Source organism: Oryctolagus cuniculus, chromosome 5 (assembly GCF_964237555.1).
Source record: "Oryctolagus cuniculus chromosome 5, mOryCun1.1, whole genome shotgun sequence".
NCBI classification, from domain to species: Eukaryota; Metazoa; Chordata; class Mammalia; order Lagomorpha; family Leporidae; genus Oryctolagus; species Oryctolagus cuniculus.
This window is the reverse complement of record NC_091436.1, coordinates 10,340,301-10,359,618: the sequence shown is the minus strand read 5'-3', so window position 1 is coordinate 10,359,618 and position 19,318 is coordinate 10,340,301.

Below are 19,318 nucleotides of genomic sequence, written 5' to 3'. Positions count from 1 at the left end.
CCCCCACACACACCTATACCCATTGGAGCTCTGTGCCTCGCACTCTTCAGCACTCCCCGGCTCCCCACATCCCATGCCCCTCCCCAGCAGCCCGCACCTGCTCCCTGCACTCTATAGCCTCATCCTACACCCTCCTGTTCCCCCCACACTCCCGTCCCCGCTGACCCCAGAGCAGCCAGTATTGGGATGCCAGGCTCTGGCTAGGGGGTGGCCCCCGGGGGCAGGGGCAGAGGCCCAAGAACTCCTCTCCGCTGTGTCCCACCTGCCCCAGGGCTGCAGGCCAGGACGGATCTGAGCACCCACAGACAGTCAGACACACATTGATTTTTGTTACAGCCACGAGGCCCATCCAATTAAAAGTAATCACCGCTGTGTCTCGCACCTGCCTTTTGACGGCTGCTCGCCCAGAACGCCGATGTTGGTTGAGCCCGGCCTCGTTTTCACAGCTGCTGGGATGCATTTTGGAGCTGGGAGGTCTGGAGGAGGCGGTATGAATCCACACCTGGGCCTGCGGGGGTCAGGGCCAGGGCAAGGGCAGGTGCGGGCCAGGGGCTGGAGGTGATCAGGTTTCTATGGAGCGCGTGTCAGGGCGCCAGTGCAGTGGAGAGGGAGCTCTCTGGCTACTGTGCCCCAGAGTGCTTATGGACTGCCTGTGGGGGAGGGAGGGGCCAGCCCAGCCAGCCATAAACACGTCTCTCACTGCTGCCTACGCAGACCGGGATGGAGACGGGGCACACCTGCCCACGGGAACGCTTGCACGCCTATCGGCAGAGACAGTGGAATGAGAAGAGCAAGCACAACCATCAGACAACAGGTTCGGATCCCAGCTCTGCCCACATTAGCTGTGTGACGTTAGGCTGGTAACTTAATCCCTCTGAAGGCTGATCTACCGGCCTCTACAGTCTGCCCGATCATGCCTTCCTGCAGACTGAATGGCATCATCATAAAATCTTTAGAAGAGGATCTGAATGCTAGATGATTAGTGAACACAATTTTGATTATGTTCATGGGTTTCTGTAGCTTTCAGTTATCTTCCTGATATTTATTTGCCCAAGTCTGGAGCTATTTCAAGTCTACATTGGGGCTGATGTTGTGGTACAGCCACCTGTGACACCAGAATCCCGGGTTGAAGCAACCTGGTTTGAGGCCTGGCTGCTCCACTTCCGCTCTTTCCCTGCTAACGCACCTGGGAAAGCAGCGGAGGATGGCCCAATGCCTGGGCCCCTGCACCCACGGGGGAGACCCGAATGGAGTTCCTGGCTCCTGGGTTCGCCCCAGCACAGCCCCAGCTGCTGCTGCCATTTGGGGAATCAACCAGCATAAGGGATCTCTCATCACGGTCTAATTTGCATTGTCCCAGGTCCTGAGCATCGTTTCCCATGATTATTTGGCATCCGTGTGTCTTCTTGGGCGCTGACACTGTGGCAAAAGGTCTGCTCAAATCTTTTTTTTTTTTTTTAAGAATTGTGTTGTTTTCTTTTTTAATGAATTTTAAGAATTTGTAAAGTTACATTCTAGGTGCAAGTCCTTTACCAGCTCATTTGCAAAAAAACATTTTGCAAATTTTCTCCTGATTTATGGCATGCCCCTTGATTCTCTTGTCCTTGACTTTAGAAGAGGAATGTTTTTAATCTTGACAAAGTCCAGTTTACCACACTTTTCCTCTGATGGGTGGTCATGCACTTGGTGTCAGAGTTAAGAAATCTTTCCCTAAACCAGGGTCACAACATTTTCTTCTAGAAGCTGTGTAGTTTTAGATTCCACATAGATGCCCATGATCTGTTTTGGGCTGACTTTTGCACATGGTTCCAGATTTGGACGGAGGCCCTGGGATTCCGGGAGCAGTGACTGGCAAGTGTCCTTCCCTGGGGAGTCGCCTTGGAGTCGCCTCGGCACTCTCCTGGAGGGCCACAGTCACCGTCCACGCGCTGCGGGGTCTGTTCTGCCTGGAGATCCCATGCTTCAGGCCTCAGCCCCTGAAGCTCCCCCCCGTGACCCCCAGCCGGGGCCCCTGTCCCCACGGGCGGGCGCTGCTCGCCATGTTAGGCCACCCACCGCAGGCGCTGACCGGCCCGCCTGCGCCCGGAGTTGTCTGAGCCTGGTGCACGGAGCTAGGCTCAGCTGGATCTCTGAGGGGTGGGGGAGGGGCCCCCTTGCCATGTTTCCAGAAGGTTCTCCCGCCCAAGAGCACCCCCTTCCCTGGATCACAGCCGCCACACCCCAGGTGCTGGGAACTCCCCCAAGCCTCGGACCCCTCCCATTTCCTCCTACCCACGACTTCCCCGACCCCAACTCCAGGCAAACGGGAGAACCTTTCAAAGACAGATGGCTGAGAAGACCCTGTTTGCATTTTGGAAACAGATAGTCAACACTGGGCAGCCCCTCGTGGCCACTGTGGGAGGGCTGCAAGTGGGAAGCCGGGGGGCTCCGTGGGCTCCCCCGCCACTGCCCAGCGGTGAGGAAGTGGGTGAGGCTATAGCTGGCCTTGCACTTGGCGAGGCACCTGGACGCCACAGTGTGGTTAGTGAAGTAGCGTCTCTGTGCCACTCTTACTGCCCTCTGACGACTGTCTCACGTGCCAGCACAGCGTGCAGGGGACAGCAGGGTTTGGCTGACCTGGGGGTCCCCTCCCTCTTCCCCAGCCCACCATTTCTGTTCTTTAAGCCACGTCCCCTGTAGATCACTGAATGAGAAATAATTAGATGATTGCTTCCTTTTCCGAAGAGAATGGCCTTGGCCAGTCCACTCCCATCATACCTACCTTTCTTTACGTGGGAGGCACTGGCTTAGGACATTTGATTGCCTAAAAACTATGTACTCTGTATGGAGGACAAAGTCTCTTTCCAGAGACTTGTATTTTTGTTCTACTAAAAATATTTTTAGGGAGCCAGCATCATGGCATGGTGGATTACCTTGCTGCTTGGGATGACAGCACACCCTGTGGGTGCTGCTGGCAGTCCTGGCTGCTCCACTTCTGACCCAGCTCCCTACTGATGGCCTGGGAAAGCAGCAGCAAACCTTCCAATGCTTGGGCCCCTGCACCCACATGGGAGGCCCAGAAGAAGCTCCTGGCTCCTGGCTTCAGCTTGGCCCAGCCTGGCTATGGAGGCCATCTGGTGAGTGAACCAGTGGATGGAAGATCTTTCTCTCTGTCTCCCTCCGCCTTTAGAAAGTATTTTAAAAGGGGGACTTTTAAGGGACAAGTTGTTGGAGACTTACTGCCTACCTTTTGCAAGAAGCTGGAAGATGATGAAGCCGACCCACCTGCTGAGATAAATTCAACTGTTTTCCCAAACTTTTAATTTTTTTTTTTACCTAACTTCATTGCAAAATGTTTTGGGCCAGTGTTTTGGCTTGGTGGATAAAGCCGTCACCTACAGTGCCAGCATCCCATATGGGAGCTAGTTCATGTCTTGGCTGCTCCACTTCTGATTCAACTCCCTGCTAATGGCCTGGGGGAAAGCAGCAGAGAATGTCCCTTGTACTTGGGTCCCTGCCACCCATGAGGGAGACGAGGATGAAGCTCCTGGTTTCTGACATCAGCATGGCCCAGCCCTGGCCGTTGTGGCCATTTGGGGAGTGAACCAGTGGATGCAAGATCTCTCTCTCCTTCTCTCTGTAACTCTGACTTTGAAATAAAGAAAGAAATATTTTTTTTAATAGAAGAAATGAGAAAATGATTTCCAGAAAATTCCATGAGATTTTCTTCTCTCCTATCCTACGGAACACAGCACAGGTGAGACAACGCCGAGTTGGGGAGCCCCAGACTCCCTGCCTGTTTCTCCCTGGCAGGCCCAGATGTGCTAGGGCACCGGGCTTCCTTGTAGCGGGGCTCCACAAGGACCCAGCTGCACAAGCCTCCTCGGTGCCCCCACAGCAGGAGCCCTCGCCCCAAGCTGCCCCTCCCCTGGCTCGAACTGCCCCATGGAGAACGGCACTGTGCGTAGCACACAGCATCACCCTCTCCCCACGCATTTTCCAAAGAGCTTCATTTTCTCTAAATGCCATGACTTAATTTAAAACATTTTTTCCAACTCACTCTCCCCTCCAAACCCCTGTTTGGGGCCAGGGACTGAGCCTGGACAACTCCTGATCTGATCTTTCGGGAGGGACCGGCCTCGAAACATTTGGGAGACAACAATAGAAACTGCCTCCCGGGGCCGAGCCTCTGCCTCTGCCGGTGACGGTGCAGGACACACCGCGTTGCCTGCCGCTGCAAGTGACCCCTCGCCCCATCAGCCAACACGGAGATCCTGGCGTCGGCGGAGGGCGCCACCTGCCCGTTCCCACACCCCTCTGCACAGCGCCGTGGCTGGCCTTCTAGGATGTGTGCCTTCAGCCTTGCTATTCTGTCGGTTCCTTAACCCAACTATGCTAAATTCATGTTTAGTGCTGTCTTGGGAAGATGGCCATGACCAGCCCCCACGGGTAGCCCCTGGCCGCACCTGCCGATAGTGCCAGGGCTGCTTTCTCCCCGCAGGGGCCGCAGGGGCCGCAGGAGAGGCCAGGCGTGGCCCGAGCTCCTCTGTACCCCCATGGAAGAGCCACCGCCCTTCACGGCAGACACATGTGCGTGCTGGCGTGCGGTGCACACACACACACACACACACGTGCACAGTCTCGGAATCTCCACACAGGGCCCATCGTCTGCCTGAGCCAGTGCAGACAGAACCTGCAGGTGCAGGGGGCACGCAGCGGGGAGCAGTGACCCCAGGAGGTGAGGTGCTGCTGGCCTGGGGCCCTTCAAGCAGGCGCTGGTATCTGAAGCCTGGGGGACCTCGGAGGCGCCTGCTGCTGGCCCCACCGTGGAAGTCTTGCTTGTCTAGGTTTCTGCAACTTGTCGGAGCAGCACCTGCCAGAAAGCGCTGTCCGTCTTCCTCCCAACCCCGCTGCGGCTCACCCAGCAGTCCCTCCCCTCTTGCCCACTCTTCCCTGCTGGGAGAAGCTGGGGAAATAGATCCCCCCAAAGGACACGGTGCAGGATCTAAGCCAATCCTCATTCCAGACTGGGCCAGGACGGGCCGTGTAACCAGCTGTGGCCAGTGGATTCAGGGCGCATCTGCTCACGGGACTTCTGGGAAAGAGCTTTCCCCCTTCAGACACAAAGACAAAGTCACTTAAGGAAAAGGGCTCTGGGGCCGGCACTGTGGCGCAGTGGGTTTATCCTCCGCCTGCGGCGCCGGCATCCTATACGGGCGCGGGTTCTAGTCCCGGCTGCTCCTCTTCCTGTCCAGCTTTCTGCTGTGGCCCGGGAGGGGAGTGGAGGATGGTCCAAGTGCTTGGGCCCTGCACCCCATGGGAGACCAGGAGGAAGCTCCTGGCTCCTGGCTTCGGATCGGCGCAACGTCAGCCATAGCGGCCACTTGGGGAGTGAACCAACGGAAGGAAGACTTTTGTGTCTGTCTCTCTCTCTCACTGTCTGTAACTCTGCCTGTCAAATAAATAAATAAAATCTTAAAAAAAAAAAAAAAAGGAAAAGGCCTCGCTGCACTTCCCTCCCTTCCTGGTTTTGTATATGTGCTGCCAAAGCGAGCACCTGATTTTGTGTGATGATGTGATACTCGGCACTTGGCAGCATATTGTGGCCATGAGGTGACAGGCTTGGGGCGGGTAGCCACATGCTGAGGATGGCAGAGTGGGAGCCAGGAGGCCTGGCACCAAGCCAGCCACCCGGCACCTGCCCCAGGCTGGCCTACAGCCCCAGATGGCCGGCCAGGGGGAGGTGCTTGCCTGTCTTCATTGTCAGGGGTTTTGTTTTCTGTGGTCAGTGCTTTTCCTGATGTCTTGGAAGAAACTTGATGGTCATGGAACCCAGGACCTCTGCCATGGGCTGCTGGAATCTCCTCTCTAGCATTTCCACCTGGTGACCTAGTGAGAGAGAGAGAGAGAGAGAGAGAGAGAGAGAGAGAGAGGCTGGCTTCCTCCTGGAAGGCCCAGGCCACATTTGGGGGAGCCCTTCTCACATGGGAGAGACCCCCATTGCCAGCCCTGTGGAAGGAGGTGTGCCCAGGAGGGCAGACACAAGGGGGCTGTGACCACAGAGATGCCTGGGGAGTGGTGAGCTCCCCCGGGGCGGCCGTGTTCAGGCAGCACTGTGGGAGGTGCCCTGGTCTTAGAGCCATTTCTGCTTAAAGAGGACACTTTTTCTTCGCCTACTTTAAAAATATTTATTTTAGAGGCAGAGAGACAGGAAGAGAGAGGGAGAGTATGTGTTGCCATCCATTGGGTTACTCCCCAAATGCCCACCATGGCCAGGGCTGGGGCAGGCTAAACCCAGGAGCTGGGAACTCCACCCAGGTCTCCCACGTGAGAAGCAGACACCCAGCCACTTGAACTGTCACTGCTGCCTGCCAGGTCTGCATTGGTACATGCTGGGGGTAGGGGGAGGCAGCGCTCTGGTGTGGTGGGCTAAGCCTCCGCCTGAGGCACCGGCATCTCATATGGGTGCCAGTTCATGTCCTGGCTGCTCCTCTTCCAATCCAGCTCTCTACTATGGCCTGAGAAAAAAGCAGAAGGTGGCCTAAGTATTTGAGCCCCTGCACCTGCCTGGGAGACCCAGAAGAAGCTCCTGGCTCCTGGCTCCTGGCTTTGGATTGGCCCAGCTCTGGATGTTTTGGCCATTAGGGGAGTGAACCAGTGGATGGAAGACTCTTTCTCTGTTTCTCCCTCTCTTGGTGACTCTACCTCTCACATAAATAAAATGTTTAAAATATAAAAAGTAGGATGCAGCAATTAGGGGCAGAGCCAGGATTTGAACCCAGGGCATCCCAAGTAGCACCTTTATCACCGCACCAAAAGCCTGCCCCTAGAGACAACACCTTATTTAATACGTTGTCGGCTCATTAACATTGAACTCACTAGCCTTGAGCACAGTACTCCCATCTGCGTGAGTCAGGGATGGGGGAAGGGAGTTACCCAGGAAAACTCTCTGCATGGATGCACTCTGACCTCAGCCCGTCTGGGCAGGTGACCAGCCTGTGCCCGTCTGCCCAGGGCTGGGGTTTCCCCAGACGTGGCACTACCACTGCTAACACCAGACTCTGCCCCCTGCGCGATCTTTCTTTACTTCTTTCTTTCTTCTTCTTTTAAATATTTGTTTATTTACTTGAGAGAGAGTTACAGACAGAGAGAGGGAGATACAGAGAGAAAGCTCTTTCATCCGCTGGTTCACTCCCCAAATGGCTGCAACGGCTGGAGCTTTGCCGACCCGAAGCCAGGAGTCAGAAGCTTCCTCTGGGTCTCTCACTCAGGTGTAAGGGCCCAAGTGCTTGAATCGTCTTCTACTGCTTTCCCAGGCCATAGCAGAGAGCTGGATTGGAAGTGGAGCAGCCGGGACTCGAACTGGTGCCTATATGGGTTGTCAGTGCCCCATGAAGAAGATTAACCTACTGTGCCACAGAGCTGGCCCCATCTTTTCATTTTAAAGATTTATTTATAGGCAGAGTTACAGACAGTCGGAGGCAGAGAGAGAGAGAGAGAGAGAGAGAGAGAGAGAGAGGTAGCGAGAGAGAGAGAGGTCTTCCATCTGCTGATTCAACCCCCAAATGGCTGCAATGGCTGGAGCTAGGTTGATCCAAAGCCAGGAGCCAGGAGCTTCTTCCAGGTCTCCCACACAGGTGCAGGGACCCAAGGACTTGGCCACCCTTCACTGCTTTCCAGGACATAAGTAGAGAGCTGGATCAGAAGTAGAGCAGTCGGGGGGCTGGCGCCGTGGCTCACTAGGCTAATCCTCCGCCTGCGGCACCGGCATCCCATGTGGGTGCTGGATTCTGTCCCGGTTGCTCCTCTTCCAGTCCAGCTCTCTGCTGTGGCCCAGGAGTGCAGTGGAGGATGGCCCAAGTGCTTGGGCCTGTACCTGCATGGGAGACCAGGAGGAAGCACCTGGCTCCTGGCTTCGGTTCGGCACAACGTCAGCCGTAGCGGCCATTTGGGGAGTGAACCAACGGAAGGAAAACCTTTCTGTCAATCTCTTTCACTGTCTATAACTCTACCTGTGAAATTAAAAAAGAAAAGAAAAAAAAAGAAATTATCCCCTCTGGAATTCAGAAGGCACAAGGATTATCTTTGGTGTGAAATTCACACATCACGAGGGCTGGCCAGGGTCTTCTGGATCCTGATTCTGTCAGCCAGTGCAGTTCTCCTCCTACCGCCCCCTGCACCTCTACTCCCTGCAGCCACGATGGCTGAAGAGAGACAGAGCGAGCAGAGACAGATGGAGAGTCCATACCGTGAGTACTCCCTTTGCAACCTACAGGATCTCTCTGAATGTGCTGGCTGGGGCCTCCGACAGCAGAGAACATGGGCGCCTTCCCAAGGTGGCCAAGCGCTTCTGCCCCAGCCTCGGACGGCTACTGGGTGGGCAGAGTGGGCGCGTGGGTAGCCCAGCAGGAGGGGGAAGATTCTGAAGCCCTGACCTTGACCGACTCTATTCCTGCGTGATAAGATACGGCCAGTGGCTGCGTGATTTTGCATCATTTTGTAATAATCTTTACAATAAGCGTGCATTCCTTCCATGGTCTGGAAAACATTAGGATTGCAATAAAGTGACCAAGATGCAAGAGAAAGGAACCACATGGGGCCCGCCCCAAGGAGAGCAGTTAGACGGAAAGCTGGGATGTGCCAGTGAGGGCTGGGGCCGGCGGTGTGGGCAGGCCCCTGTTGGTGACAGCTGGCTTGTCGTCCTACTCATCCCTCACAGGGGACCCCACCTCGGCATGGCTGCCTGCTGTGGACCAAAGCGGCACTCCTGGAGCCCGGCTTGGCTTCGTCCAGGTGTGTTTGCCTCGGTGGGGCCCTGCACAGTGGAAACACTGCAGGTCCGGTGTCTGTGTTTGGAGAACCCTGTGTTGCTTGCTGGCCATGCCCACAGCTTCACTCCCAGGATGGCCCCAATGGCAGAGGCAGCCTGGTCTGTACAGCCCCAGGGCTCCGCGGCCACCCCACGCTGCATACCCAGGTTTCTCCGCGGCCATCTCAGCACCCCTGCAAGTCACAGACCTTGTAGGTTTCCACGGGACACATGCAGTGACCCCAAGGCTCTGGCACTACTCAGTGCACCTGCGGGGACACAGGGGCAGGCCCGGGGGGACTTGGGGTTCATCCTGCTTCTCTTCCTTAGGTGACACCTCGTTTCTACCCCTTCCTCCTCCTGGCCCTTCCCTGACTGGAGAATTATTTAAACCCAATCCCGCTGTTAGCGATTTCACCAGAATCAGAGGCTGAGTTCCCCTGGACAAAGCCGTCCCAACTAAACCCTGCTTGCTTTATTTTCAGAGAAATGTCACGCTGTGGCAGAGCTGCTGCAGCCAGGGGCGTGAGCACGGAATTGTCCCGTCCCATGCTGGAGGTGGAGCTCACGGCCTTGGGGGAGCTGCTGGAGGTCTCTGTGTCCATGCCATGTTCCAGGTGCGGGATCTGTGTGCAAATTTCCCCTTTGATGAATGCACCAGCCAGACTGGCCCGGGGCCGCCCTCCTGGCCTCGTTTGCACCCATGCACCTCGCAAAAGGCTCGGCTGCCACGTGCAGCCCCCAGGCCCCACCCCCACACACGCTTCTTCCAGGGGAGCACAGGCCTGGTCTCCACGCCCTGCCGGGACAGCTGAGCGGAGAGGCTGACCCCACCTCCCGAGAGCCCGGAGGATCGCTGAGGGGCGCCGCCTGCCTGACTGCTCCTTACACCTCCTTCCCAGCCAGGGCCCAGCCCCCCGCCCGCAGTAACAAGATGAAAACCTCCCTCACAGCTGCAACTCTAACCCACATCTCTCTGCGATGCCTCAATTGATGGTTATTTATTTTCCACAATAATCTCATTAATTTTTTGGAAGAGTTATCTCCTGTGTTTATCAGGCAAAATGCCAAGAGCAGGTAACGACCAGTAGGAAGCCTGGGCCAGCTGCTGCATGGCTGCCCTGAGATGAGCGAGGCGCTCCTTGGGCTGGAAGCCTGCGGCTGCCCACAGCTACACACCCTTTCTGGGAAGGGCCTCCTTCTGTGGCCAGAGGAGCTCAGGGGTGGCCTCTGAGCAGCCAGGTTCTACCTGTTCCCTTGAAGAGTAGCCAGAATCCCCACCTTCCACTTCATAGCCATCACCATCATCACCATCACCACCATCATCACCATCATCATCATCACCATCACCACCACCACCATAATCACTGCCTTTACCAAGTATCCACTCTATACTGAGTCTTCTAATAAGTAGTTTACCCACAATGTCTTCTGGAAACTGCATTTTGTGGACAGAGCATTTGTTTGGTCAAGGTGTGGTAAGCCAGCACAAACTATGAAAATAGTGGTGCAATTTGCATCACATTGCTAGGGTGGCTGGGGTGGCTCTGTCCGCCTCACCTGACCCCACTCAGGCAGCTGGACACCGCTGGGAGGCACTGCCCCGGGCTGGGCTGGGCTGGGGGCCGGGCTGCTGCCGCAGAGCTGGGCCCTGGCTGAAGCGGCAGCTGCTGTTTCAGAGGGGCCGCTTCTCACAGTGATGGTCAAGTGCAAGAAACCAAGTGGGAACAGATGAGCTCTCTGAAGCCGAGCTTGCAGCCAGCCCAGGGGCCCGCTGGCCAAAGCAGGCCATGTGGGCAAGCCCCGAGCCCAGCGGTGGGGACATTGGGATCAGCATGATCGGGGCAACAAGTGGGAAGGGCTCCCTTTCCTTCCCTCCCATCCTCGGTGGCTGGAGCGCCCAGCAGGAGGCCACGCCCAGGCTCCGGGGAGGGACCACCACAGCAGGCAGGCAGAGTGCAGGGAGCGACCCACGTGGGACAGGACTCCGGCTACTGAGGGTTCAGTTCTGTTCCTGCTTGTGACCTGGCTTAGCCTGCCTGAGCCGCCATGCCCAGGTCTGTGAAAGAGTTAGCGTATGTCATCCCCAGGCCGCTGGGTCAGCAGGGCAGGCTCGCTCGACAGCAGCGGCTTCTTCATAGCCCCGTGGGGTGGCAGGCTCAGATCTGATCCTGCAGCAGCTCTGGGAGGCCAGAGAAGGCCAAGTCCAGAACGCGCCTGGGAGGAAGGGAAGGAAATGCCCACGTGTGAGAGGGCGGAAAACAAAACAGGCCCAGACCTCAGAAGCTGGGCGGCGTCCCTGGCACCGGCATCCGGGACCCAGCGGCCACAAAGGTGCTGAGGGCGAGGAACGGGAGGGCCCGGTGACAGCTGGCTAAGTGGTGGCATCAGGCATTTGAAGGTAAGGTGGTGCCAGGTGCATCAGGCTCGGGTCCCTCCCAGGCTGACCCATCCAGACGCTGTGAACAGAGGAAGGACGGTCTCTCCTGGGTCTCTTTCGGAAAAGCCGGGACGCCTTCCCTGGCTGGGTCCCGTGCCCACTTCCATCATCACCACCAGGCAGCTTAGCACTTGTCTTGGAGCTTGGGGCAGTGACTGGGCCCCGAGTGGAGCAAAATCGGAGTGCATAAGGAAGAAAAGTTGGGGGTGTTGTCTAAGTTGTGACACTGATGGGGTGGGGAGAAAGGACAACAGCCCACCCAGCGGTCCTCCAGCCTGGCAAAGGGGGTCTTGGGTGCAGCTGTGCTGCCGTCCACCAGGAAAGGCCGGCTGGGGCTTCCCGCTCACAGGGCCTGCGACCACCCTTCAGGGGGCTCAGGTAGGGTAAGAACAGACATGTGCCTTCCTTCTCACGGATTCCCAGCAGAGCCCGCGCCGGCCTGCGGGGACTGACTCGGGAGCAGCCCGGCCCTGTGCCAGGCTGCCCGGGCTCCAGACCCCTTCTTGGCACAGCGTGAGGCAATGGAACATCACACACACACACAGAGAGAGAGAGAGAGAGAGAGAGAGAGGGAGTGGGGCAGGTTCTGCAGCCCTCCAGACCCCCAGCCAGAAGCAGGCCTCAGCCATCTGTGCTGGTTCCAGAAATCTCTCTTGATGTGACCTTTCCCCCTCCACCCTGCCACCAAGGGTGGTCCTGAGTCTCCTCCCCCAACCTGTCCTCCCCCTTCTGCCCAGACATCAGCCCCTTCGAGGGGGTCTCCGGCACCTCCACTGCCTTTCTTCTGGCCTGGGGAGTGGTCGCTGAGACTGGGGGGTGGGGGCGGCCTGGCTGTCACCCCTTCTCATCCCAGGTGTGGTTCATGGCTCGGGTGCTGAGAGGGTCCCTTGAGGCTTGACCCTCCACTTCCACCTCCCTGCACTTGCTCTCAAGACAACACTCTGTGATAAGATCTGATGACAGATTTCCATCTGGGGAGCCAAGAACTTGACCCCTACTAAACACAAAACACATTCCCACCAAAACGCATCTGGAAGGCTGTGCGGGCCGGTGCTGTGGTGTAGCAAGTAAGGCTGCCGCCTGTGGTGCCAGCATCCCATATGGGCACCAGTTTGAGACCTGGCTGCTCCTCTTCCGATCCAGCTCTCTGCTATGGCCTGGGATAGCGGTAGAAGATGGCCCAAGTCCTTGGGCCCCTGCACCTGCGTGGGAGACCCGGAAGAAGCTCCTGGCTCCTGGCTTTGAATCAGAGCAGCTCCAACTGTCGCGGCCATCTGGGGAGTGAACCGCGGATGGAAGATCTCCCTCTCTCTCTCTTTGCCTCTGCCTCTGCCTCTCTGTAACTCTGCCTTTCAAATAAAATAAATCTTAAGAAAAAAAAGTCAGGTGCCATTAGTAAAGCACAGGGGGCAGCAGACAGGATCCCTCAACCAGTTTGTCACTTGGCTTCATCCCGAGCAAGCCGCTCAGCCTCTCTGATTCTCATTTCCGCTCTGAAAAGCAGGGAGATCAGCTCGCTCCTCGGGGTTGCTGGGAGGATGTGAGGTCCGGTCTGCGTGGGAGGCGTCCAGGACATCTGACCACGGCCATGTACGGCGCGGCACAATCTGAGGAATGGCCACCATGCTGCTCTGGGAGACAGTAGGAGCGGGCAGCCTTGCTGGGCCGCCTCGGCCAGGTTTCCAATCCTGATGAACTCTGTCCCCCGACAAGACACGCATGAGCGTCGCAGAAGTCGCCGGCTGGTGCAGTGTTCGTGGCTGCAACTCCTGCCGCGCTGAGCGGGCCCGCGGTGGCTGCGGGTCTGTCTTCATTCTGTCCTCAGATTCTAGCGGGGGAGATGGAGCAGCTGGCGACACGGCCTCTGACTGCGAGGAGGCTCCTAACAGGCCCTGCAGTTGTCGTGGGCTGGAATCAAGCCTCCGGGAGAAGAGAGAGGGGCCGGGCTCAGCGTGGGCCTCTGCTGCACAGGAGGGGGCCCTGGTCCACAGTCCTGCCGGCGTGGCTGTCAGTCAGTGAGCCACCTGCAAACCTCAGGCAGAGCTGGCAGTTCTGCCCCCGCCAGCCAGTGCATCAGCTCTCTCTAAAACACACGCCAAACCCAGCGCTTCCGGTCTCCTCAGTGCAATGCCAGCCCAAGCCGGCAGCCCTCACTCACCGCAGGAGCTGTCCTGTCTGCTCAGCTGGCCCCGACAGCAGCCAGGCGCAGAATCTCAGACCTTGTCGGTTCTCGCGGCTGCGGGATAAAACCAGGTCCCCCCGCCCCGTGGCCCCGGGCCCCTCTGCTCACACAAGGCCAGCTACAGGGAGTCACACGCACGGCTCACAAGGCCAAGTTTGTAGGGGATGTGTCACCCTCTGGGGCATGGAGATGTCACCCACGGGAGCCCTTTCTGTGCCAGAGACGGGGGTGGGCGGGGAGGGGGCTGCCCCTCGCACCCACAGTATCCAAGGAAGAGACTGAAGCCCTCACGTCTCTAAAAACCACAGGAACTCAGGACAGCGAACTCCTGCGAGAGCTGACAGGGCCAGGAGGCCGTCTTCTGTCGCCCTCAACAATGTGACGCACAAGGCACAAGACCCAGGAGAGTGGCTCGCAAGGGACCTGGAGCAGGACACAGCTGGGACACACCTGGGCACGCGGGAGGGCTGATGAGGGCCACAGCTCCTCTGCCCTGGGGCTGGGGGGGTGGTCCTCAGGGTGCGTGCTGAGAGAGCCACGCAGGCCGCCTCCGAGCCTGCCCGCTGCCTGCCCCGGCCAGCACGTCCTGGCTCCCTCTGTCCTCCCAGGCTCGCCCTCCCTGTCCTCATTTTCTCACCTTCTCTGGGTTTATTTTCAGCTTTGCCTTCGCCTCTGAAGCTGCAGGGAGAGCGGAGGGGCCGGCTCCCCCGACAGCCCTCCCTGCCGCGGCCTGGGGGCCGAGCCGTGCCCTCCCCACGGCTGGCCTGTCCTCTGGGCTGGCCCCCGCTGCTGTGGAGAGGGCGGCTCTGGAGCCGCACGGGCACGCCGAGCGCAGCCTGCCTTCCCCTCCCCGGCTGAGGGCCGGCTCTGACCACCCTCGCTGCTCCTGGCTCATCTATAATCAGCTTTCCCACTACCTTGCAGCAAAGCGCTCCCAGAATCACACTAATTGCTTATGACTACAGCTGGGCGGTTCACTTATTCTTTCTACTTTAGAGGATCCAAGTGCCTTAACCCTATTTTCATTTAAAAACTTCAGGGGTTTTGTAAACTTTGGAGGCACCAAGGCCAAAGTGGCCAGACGGGCACTCACACGAGTCCACGTGCATAGCTTAGCATGTGCGCCATGGCAGGGCAGGTCTTTTGGTGGGGGCGGGGGTCATCCTGAGGGACTGGTATGTAATAGCACCAGCACCAGCACCAAAAATGCCATCAACATGATCACCACCAAGTACATCACCACCAACAATAACACCATCACTACTCTCACCAATATTATCACCAGTAGCACCACCAGCAACGATAGCGCTATCACCACAATGCCATCATCCCAACACCATCCCCAAGAACACTGACACCATCATCGCCATACCACGAATGCCATCAGCGCCATATCTACCACACCATCACCACCAATAACACCATCACTATCAACACCATCACCACCAATAACACCATCACTAACAACACCATCATCACCAACACCATGACTGCCACACCAATCCCTTCACCATTACCACCAACATCACCAATAGCACCATGAGCAACACCATCACTACCACCAATAACACCATCATTATCAACACCATCATCACCGATAACACTATTATTATGAACACCATCATCACCAATAACACCATCATTATCAACACCATCATCACCATCAACACCATCATCACCAACACCATCATCACCAATAACCATCACTATCAACACCATCATCACCAACACCATCATCACCAATAAAACCATCACTATCAACACCATCATCACCAACACCATCACTGCCACACCAATCCCTTCACCGTTACTACCAACATCACCAATAGCACCATGAGCAACACCATCACTACCACCAATAACACCATCATCACCAACACCATCATCACCAATAACAGCATCACTATCAACACCATCATCACCAACAACTCCATCACTATCAATGGTATCATCACCAACACCAACACCATCACTCCCACACCAATACTTTCACCATTACCACCAACATCACCAATAGTACCATGAGCAACACCATCACTACCACCAATAACTCTATCACCACCAACACCATCAACAAACAATAATACTATCACCAGTAACAATATAATCACCAATAACAACACCATGCCTACAGCCAATATCATCACCAACACAGTAACCAACACCACTATCACTACCCACACCATCACTACAACCACACCATCAACAAAGCCATCATCATCATCATCAGTACCACCACCACCACCATCACCACTGCCACCACCACTGCCAACATCACAAACTCCACCCAGTACCATCACAAACCCCACCATCACTACCACCATCACCATTAATAACACCACCACCAACAGCAGCAACAATGGCATCACCACCATGCCAACAATAACTACATCACCACCATCACCACCATCACTTCTGCCTCCATCACTGCTGTCATCGTCACCTCTGCTGTGACCACCACTGCCATCATGACCGACACATAAACACCAACTCCAGCACTACCACCACCCATCACTCATTCCTAGCACCGTCAGCCACCACCACTACGCATTCAGGGCCCTAAAAGTTCACCATTACCGCTTCACTCCTTCAGCCACTTTCTTTCAAAACAGTACTTAACGTGAAGCGTAGGACCCAGACCCGTTTTCCTCAATGGCTAAGAGATGCTAGGGATAAGAGCCTGAGGCTGAGAGACGGTCTCTCGAAACAGGAGCCGGGCGTGGGGCGCGCACGTGTGTCAGGGAGACCCGAGTGCGGCTGCGACCCAGGAGAGGGGCAGCGGGGGCGGGGGACACTTGCCGCTGGCTAAAGGGAGCCCCACCCGGGTGGTGACACGCGGGACCCCGGCGCCCGTGACCACGGGGACACGCAGGTTGCGCGTGCCTTCTGATGGCCTGGGCGGCAGAGCTTGGGTGGCCTTGGTTCTAGGGAACACCAAAGAGCACAACGCAGCCGGCCAGGTGCGGGGCCTGGCGGGTGGCGGGGCCGCCTCCAGCACAGCGTCCTCGCCGTGGGTTTCCCAGCCGGGGCAGGCGGCTCGGGGCTGCGCCGTGGTTAGGAGGCCGCGCCCTGCACCCCGGCCGCCCTCTGCTGGGCGCAGTGCGGGCTTTCCCTCTGCCCGCGCACTGTCCATAAGCGCCTTCTACTTAGGGCGTCCGCCACGCCCTCTGCGGGGAGCGAGTCCGCACGGAAGGCTGACGCTGGCCGCGGATCCCGGCCAGGGCGCTGACCGGAAGTGACGGGAGTCACGCGGCTTCCAGCGTGGGTCGCTTCCTTCATTCAAGATGTGACCAGTGGTTAGCACCTGGCACGTGGGTAAAGGGCAGGTGCTTTGCCAGTGTGCGTGGAAGGGCGAGTGACCAGGATCACTGTTGAGAACCGAGCGTGCGTCTCTGCGCAGTGAGCCCCGGCTCTCCCTGGAGAGCGAAGCAGTGGCTGGAGCCTCCCCTGGCCGGGAGAGACTCGGTTTACCTTCCCTGCACGACCGGCCAGCCAGGGCGCCCGGTGTTCTGCGGGGCCCCTCGTGGGAGCGTCCCTGTGCTAACACGTGGCTCCCCAACCAGCGGTGCTACTGCATCCCCAGCCTCCCTCTCCAGCTACTCCCCAGCTTCAGGCTGTGCCCCGAAGGGCAGGGCCACTGCTCCAGGTGAGCCTGAGCGTCCCAGACGCTGGGAAGTCGCAGTCCCTGAGTTCCAGGAGGGTGGCACCCAGGAGCTGCTGCAGAAGCGAACACTTGGAGGCATGCTGGTCGCGAGGTGTTCTGCGTTGCGTCGATCATGAACTCGACATTTCAGCTACCTCCCGAAGTAAGAATGCTACGGCGGGAAGATTCAGTAGTAGTTATTCGTATCTAACGTCTACCCTGTCGGCTTCTACAAAGGACTGGAGGCTTCCAGGAAGAGACAGGTGTGCAAGAGGGTTGAGAAAATGGAAAGCGCAAGTTGAAAACTGACCCAGGAGGAGGAGAAGGTGCCACGCAGGAGTCCCGGACGGGCGGGCGGGCAGGAGCCCCGCAGTCCCAGGCTTCGTCTCAGGCCCGCTGCTTCCCTGCAGCCTGCTGGCTGTCACCCAGGCAGTTAGTGGGCGGTGGGCTCAGCTTGGAGGAGGAGCAAAGATGTCACGTGGCAGCTGACAGTAAAGGCGCACGCGGGCTAGAACGGGGAACCACCGGGCGTTTTAGGGTGCAGTGGGCTCTCAGGGAAGAAGCCGGCGGCTTGGTTTCTGCCTGATTTCTTTGGTGAAGAACAACTCTGAGAGCAGCTGAGCTGGCCCAAGGCATTTCTGTGCCCCCCTAATCTTAGTTGCAGACTAAAGCTTCAACTCGGCTCTTGCGGCTCCGAAATAAAACCGTCCCTGGCGGAAAGGAGCCGGAGCCGGAGTTCTGGGTGCACCGCGGATGCCACATGCGGGAGGGAGGGAGGTGGCCGCCCCCGAGGGGCACGTGCAGGGGCCCGGGTCTCCTGCGTCCAGGTGCCTCGGGCGGCCAGGTGTCACACAGCGAGACTGCCCCCTCCTCGTGGGGTGTACAAGGAAGCCGGCCTGTAGCTGGGGTGTGCGTCTTCCTTGCGGGGCCGTCAGAGGACCGGGAGTTAGGAGCCCTGCAGCCCAGGCCTTGCCGCGGGAACCAGCTTCTCATCATTTCCGTGTTTTTGTTTTGTGGGGTTTCGGCAGTGCAGGTGGGCGTGAGGAGGCAGAGGTCAGTGTCCTGGGCCCTGGCTGTACCGCACGGCCCCCGCACACTTGGATCCTCTTCCCAGTGAGGGCCTCGCCCGCTCCCCAACGCCTGGCTTGGTCCTGAAAGCCCGTGTCCCAGGCAAGGGTCTCACCCGAGACTGCGGTTTCCGCCCAGCCCTTCCCTCCCTGTTCCTCGACTATCATTTGGCATCTTGAGAAGCCAGAACGAGCACCCACCTGTGGGAACTCTGAACCCCACCCCCACCCCAGCTCAGAGCCTCGTGTTTGCAGGGAGCATCTCTGTGGGACACATCCGGGAAGACACAGGGACAACGGGGGTGCAAGTTGATGTGCTGGGCAGCGCCCCCTCCTGGCAAGAGGAGGTGCTACTTCACCTCCCACTCGGTAAAGCCCACCTACCCTGCACCCTCTCCTCCTCTCTCCTTCTGAAAACAGAGATGGTAGATTGGATAAGGGGCCCTTTTCAGATATTTCATCACAATCAGTTTTAAAAATAAGATTTATTTTGTTGAAAGAGAGAGGTAGAGAAAGGGGAGGGAGAGAGGTCTTCCATCTGCTGGTTCACTCCCCAAATGCCTGCAACAGCCGGAGCTGAGGCGCCAGGCACCAGGAGCTTCTTCAGGGTCTCCCATATGAGTGCAGGGGCCCAAGGACCTGAGCCTCCCTCACCTGCTTTCCCAGGTGCATTAGCAGGGAGCTGGATTGGAAGTGGAGCAGCCAGGACTTGAACTGACGCCCCTATGGGATGCTGACACTGCAGGCCGGGGCTTCAACCTGCTGCACCACAGGTTTTCCTCCACCCCTTCTCATCGTTGGACAAGAGGGCTCACTTCAGCTGTCACAAATTTACCATTCTCCAGTTTTCTTAGGTCTGTGTCCTCTCCTGGATGAGGCATGAGCTCTGTGTAGCCATGGTCACCGTGGACTGCAGCGGGAGGAGACAGGCGCAGGTGATGGCTGCATTGCAGGTTCACCCGTTGGTAACTTCCAGACGTGGCTGTCTGCCTGCAGGATTTGCTTGGAGCCGATGATGGGGGGAGGGGTTTACACCTACAAGAGGGGCAGTTGAGGAAGATACGTGATGCAGTAAGATAAAAACACAGGAGTCTGCACGGTGGTATAGTGTGTTAAGCTGCTGCCTGTAATGTCAGCATCCCATATGGCTGCCGGTTCATTCCCCAGCTGCTCCACTTCTGATCCAGCCCCCTGCTAA